Below are 5,856 nucleotides of genomic sequence, written 5' to 3'. Positions count from 1 at the left end.
ATCGCTTACCTCAGCAGACTCATGTTGTACTTGTCCTTTTGTGCCTGACTTACTTCACTTAGCATGATTCTTTGTCTTGGTGCACCCTTCATTCTACTGTCTCCTCTTGAGTGTTTCCAGTCTCCCAAGACACCCGAGAGAGTGGCTATGTATGTAAGTGTGTAGCAGTCAGCAACATTGGAGTGAGAGTTTGGTTTGCTCTTGGCGGCCTGCTGTGTGCAGAGAGGAACTGCGCCATAGGGTTTTCATATGCCACCATCTCAGTGTCCCTTGCTGAGAATGAGCTCCAGCGGTTTTTCTCATGGGCTTCATTTCTTTTCTTCTCCATGAAATGTCTGCGGGGCAACCATTGCACAAAAAACCTTATCTGCTTTAGAAGCAAGAATGGAATAAATCAAAACAGCAGCTGACCACCTCACCCTGATCAGCAAACAAAACCCTGTTAGTATAAAGAATAAGCCCATGGTCTGATTTAATCATGATCATTTCTATCTCGATATGAAAAGGATATGAAACAATTCGTCGGCCAACCAGCCAGGCAAGCAAACACAGTTTTCATCGCGTAAAGTTCTTGGAAAGGTAAACGTTGGTTAAGATATAAAAATAAAAATATAATATAAATAAAAACATAAACATAAAAATCTAACCAGAATTGATGATGTATGCAAAAACCACACTTGCAATGAGTTTGCAGAGCAGTGAGAAAACAAGGAGAGAGGCTGCCACCAGAGGCAGGGCATCCATGTCCACATTGCCAAATCACCTTGTGCCCCAAGAGATGTGCAAATATTTTGGTGTCTTGAAAAATAATAATTTATAAATGATCAAGGGTTCATGAGGGAGGGGAGAGCAGGGAGGGAGGGAGGGGGAAAAAGGAGGAGCTGATGCCAAGGGCTTAAGTGGAGAGCAAATGTTTGAGAATGATGAGGGCAACGAATGTACAAATGTGCTTGACACAATGGCTGTATGTATGGATTGTGATAAGAGTTGAATGAGTCCCCAATAAAATGATTTAAAAAAATATTGCCACGGTGTCTAAGGCATGATGTCCCCATGTCCTTCTGTCCTCTTCAGATTTGCCATTTAATATGGAGGATCCTCACAAAGGATAATTTAGCTCTTGGGACAGCTGTTTTTTTTGCCGTTCACTGCAGTACTTTATTTCTCCTTACACAACGCCCTGCTGCTGGGGCCTATTGTTCGCACATAACAGTAGAAAACCAAAATTTGTTGTGTCATCTCAGAGTTGAGAATTGCATAAAAAAAAACAACCCTACATAAATTAAAAGAAGGAGTAAAAGGACGTACAGGGCATTGAACACAGACCCTGGGGACAGTTAACGTGAATACAAGGTCGAGATCAGCAACAAGTCCGACGATCGGTGCTGCCGCAAGAGAGGGCTTCAAGGACAAATCTTTGAAAGGCTTCATCCAGTTTCACGAGGCCAGCACGAGGGGCTGACCTGCGCTGTCGTCGAGCTCATGCGGCAGGTGGCAGCACCTGTGGGCAGTCTGTCTAGAAGCACTTGCGGTGGACGATGGAGGGGCCCGACTCGTTGTACTCCTGCTTGCTGATCCACATTTGCTGGAAGGTGGACAGTGAGGCCAGGATGGAGCCGCCGATCCACACGGAGTACTTGCGTTCAGGGGGCACGATGATCTTGATCTTCATGGTGCTGGGCGCCAGAGCTGTGATCTCCTTCTGCATGCGGCCTGCGATGCCAGGGTACATGGTGGTCCCGCCAGTCAGCACCGTGTTGGCGTACAGGTCCTTCCGGATGTCCACGTCACACTTCATGATGGAGTTGAAGGTGGTCTCGTGGATGCCGCAGGACAGAGGGCTGGAAGAGCGCTTCCGGGCAGCGGAAGCACTCGTTGCCAATGGTGATGACCTGGCCGTCGGGCAGCTCGTAGCTCTTCTCCAGGGACGAGGAGGAGGCAGCAGTGGCCATCTCCTGCTCGAAGTCCAGGGAGACGCAGCAGATCTTCTCCTTGATGTCGCGCACGATCTCCCACTCGGCCGTGGTGGTGAAGCTGTAGCCCCGCTGTCAGGATCTTCACGATGTAGTCGGTCAGGTTGCGGCCGGCCAGGACCAGACACAGGATGGCGTGGGGCAGGGCGTAGCCCTCGTGTGCGTGACATCGTCACCGGAGTCCATGATGATGCCCGTGGTGCGACCGCAGGCATATAGGGACAGCACGGCCTGGATGGCCACGTACATGGCCCGGGTGTTGAAGGTCTCAAACATGATCTGGGTCATCTTCTCTCGGTTGGCCTTGGGGTTCAGGGGAGCCTCGGTCAGCAGCACGGGGTGCTCCTCAGGGGCGACGCGCAGCTCATTGTAGAAGGTGTGGTGCCAGATCTTCTCCATGTCGTCCCAGTTGGTGACGATGCCGTGCTCGATCGGGTACTTCAACGTCAGGATGCCTCGCTTGCTCTGGGCCTCATCGCCCACATAGCTGTCCTTCTGACCCATATGCACACCATGACCCCTGGTGCCGGGGGCGCCCGACGATGGACGGGAAGATGGCACGGGGGTTGGTGGGGTGGGGTGGGGGCCTATGGAACTTCGTTGGTTGCAAAGCCGGCCTTTCACATGCCGGAGACATTGTCGATGACCAGCGAGGCGACTTCCTCTTCCATGGCGACCTGGGAGACGGGCGGTGACTGAGCGGAGGAGAAGAAGCTGAAAGAAGTGGCGGCGGGGACTGAGCTGGGTTTTGTTTTGTAATTGCACTGTGTAAGAATCACTTTGGGATGATGGTGTTAAAAATGCGGGTGCCCAGGGATTCCGATTCAGTTGGTTTGGGATGGGACGGAGGACTCTGTATTCCCCACTTTCTCCCCTATCTGGGTGATATCAATGCCAATGGTTCAAAGCCTGCACTTTGCAAACATAGGAAAGACACGAGTTCATTGCGAGAGAGCCTAGGACTCTTCCATAGATATACATGTCTGTGAGCCCATGTCTGATGGAAGGAGGATATTGTTTTTTCATAGCTCTTCTCTAATTCCATCAATGGTCAGTTTCTCAAACTCACGAGACTGTTCTCACATTCTGGAAAGCCAGTGCGAGGTAAGGCCTCCCAGTTTCGAGGGCAGCAGAGCTGTGGCCACACAAGATTTGCAGGAAGAAGAGTGATAGAAAGGACTCTGAAGCATACTGGACACTCCAACTCCACACAGCGCTCCTTCCAGAACAGCGGGCGGCACACCCACCCCTGACCACTCTCCCAGCACCCATTTGTGCCCTTGCTCCTCATACGGTGCTAGGGTACAGATCGCTTTTTATCCTCCGCACTTGCAGAAACCTGGACGGATCAATAATCAAGATCATAACCGCAGAGAGGGATTTCCTACTCAGGAAATCAAAGAGAGATACAAAAATGAAAAGAAACACGCTGTCATTCATTTCCAATGTTGCTGCTGTTGTGGGTTGACCTTGAGTTGGCACTGACTCACTACCACCTTGTGAATAACACAAGGGCACGTGGATCAGCCCTGCTCCGTGCTCCTGCTCCCTGGCTCTGTCCCTCTCACCGAGGGTCTCCCTCGTTTCCTCTCTCCTTCCATCAACCACGATGTCCTTTTCCAGGACATAGTCCTTCTAGATGACCCATCTAACGTAAGCAAGATAAAGTCTCCCCAGCCTTGCTTCTAAGGAGCATTCTGGATGTACTTCCTCTAGCATCAATTTGCTCCTTCTTCTTGAAGTCTATGATATGTCAATTGTCTTTGCCTGCCTCTGCCTGACTAGTGCTTACGTTTTGGGCTGCTAACCCCAAGGTCTGCAGTTCGAAACCACCATTTTTCCCTAGGAGAAAGATGGGGCTTTCAACTCTTGTGAAGAGTTAGAGTCTCAGAAACTCACAGAGGGCTGGCGTACCCTTTCCTACGGAGTCCTATTGACCTGAGGGCTGTGCGTTTAGTTTTGTTTTCTATTCTTCTGTCTTCCCTTTTTACCGCTCAGCTGTCTCATGCATATGGGCGATGGGGTGAGGGGCACAGCAGTCATCCAAATGACACCTTGACTTTCTTTAGAAGTGCTAAAAAATCCTATAGGACAGAGTAGGACTGTCCATAAGATTCCCAAGGCTGTAACTATTTATTTATTTATTTTGTTTTATTTATGTGAAGCCTTCAAAAAGTTCATCGAAAAATCCCATTATCTAAAACGTTTATTTTCAACAATTTTATTGGCATATGACTCACATATCATACCATATAATAGTTCAATCACATCAAGAAGAGTTGTACAATCATCACCACAATCAGTTTTAGAACATTTTCTTCGTTAAAAAAAATCATTTGATTAGGGGCTCGTACCACTCATCGCAATCCATCCATCCATCCATTGTGTCAAGCACTTTTGTACATTTGTTGCCATCATCATTCTCAAAACATTTTCTTTTTACTTGAGCCCTTGGTCTCAGATTTTCATTTTTCTCCCCTCCCTCCCCATTTTCTTCATTCTTGTACTCATCGTTGTTACCTCCCCATTTTCCCTCAACCATACCCCCAAAGAACCATTAATCCAGTTACTGTCTCTATAGATTTACCTGTTTTGGATTTAATATCTGGAAAAACACAACGAAACAAACAAACTATGACAAGAATAACAAAATAAAACATTAAAAACTGCTATAAAAAGAAAGCAGAAAGTACTAAAAATTAGAACAAATTTAAATGGATCATGAAAGAGCAAATGATTGGGTGCTAAATTTTAACCTAACTGCATGTGCAACAATCCACTTTCAAGTGTATTGTTCATGTTAGCAAGGCTATTGATGTCCATGGTCCCTGGTCAGAGGGGATTCACCAGCGGTTTAATTCACGTGTCTTTCTCCTTTAAAAACAAACAATCAAACATACACAGCTTTAAAATGGGTGAAAAGGGAGATCAAAGGAGAAGATATTGTATTTTGACCTAGCTATGTCTGCCATAATAGACTTTACAATGCCCTCTGTCTGATAACAGGGCCATTCACATCCTTCACTGATGATGGGAGGGAATTCACCAGAGGATTATTCCATGGGTGGACTTGCAAATGGATTTGGACTTCCACTGTCATCCCCAAGGATGTAACTCTCTGTGGAAGCAGACTACTTCATCTTTTCCACTCAGAGCACCTGGCCAACCTTTGGGTTAGCAGCTTAACTGACTACACCACCAGTGCCCTTTCTGGGTGCTGAAACTGGATTTAAGCAAATCAACACAGTAATCTTAAGGAGTGCAGTTATACTGGATACCAATGGATTAATGGTCCACACAAACAGCAGCCCTCATGTCCCTTAAACCAGAAGAATTAGAGGGTGCCCAGTTACCACTACCAACTGCTCGTTAGTAAAGGTTCATGTTCGAAGGTCCTGGGTAAAATGGGAGAAAAATGAAGGGCAACAATCCCCTAGATTATGGCTGTTAGTCCTCTTTCAGCCCCAAACTGAAGTGGCCCCTGGGTTACAATAATCAACCACTTATGATTGAAAGGACAGCATGTATGCAAGGGCAACAGTAAGAGGATTGGTCAAGAAGGAGGGATGGAATGAGGAAACACAGGGAGGACTTGACATGAGTGATGATGCATTGAGGGTATGGCCAGGGCGGAGTCGAAACAATTGTGCATGAACTGCTGAACGCACAATGGACGATCCGATCTGTAGACCTTCACCTAATTCACCGTCAAAAGGAAAGGGAATCTGAAATTCAAATGCTCATTGATCTTTTGATGACATTGCTTTGTAGACATAAAAATAGTAAGTTAAATTTACCACCTGGTAGATAATTCTTCCTGTAGTAAACATGGGCCAGTTAAAAGTAAAGAAAAGAAAAAGTACAGTTATACAATCTATTTCAA

The 5,856-nt window shown here is 46.8% G+C and overlaps 1 pseudogene; it reads right to left on the bottom strand.

Annotated features, from left to right (window-relative positions):
* Positions 1-1,460: 1,460 nt before the first annotated feature.
* LOC101649907 lies at positions 1,461-2,644 on the bottom strand (annotated as a pseudogene).
* Positions 2,645-5,856: the final 3,212 nt, after the last annotated feature.

The sequence above is a fragment of the Echinops telfairi genome, unplaced genomic scaffold (assembly GCF_000313985.2).
Source record: "Echinops telfairi isolate 266 unplaced genomic scaffold, ASM31398v2 ScPeMD7_3;HRSCAF=10, whole genome shotgun sequence".
In the NCBI taxonomy this organism is placed as follows: Eukaryota; Metazoa; Chordata; class Mammalia; order Afrosoricida; family Tenrecidae; genus Echinops; species Echinops telfairi.
The sequence above is the reverse complement of the archived record's forward strand: the minus strand, read 5'-3'. Positions and strand labels throughout refer to the sequence as shown.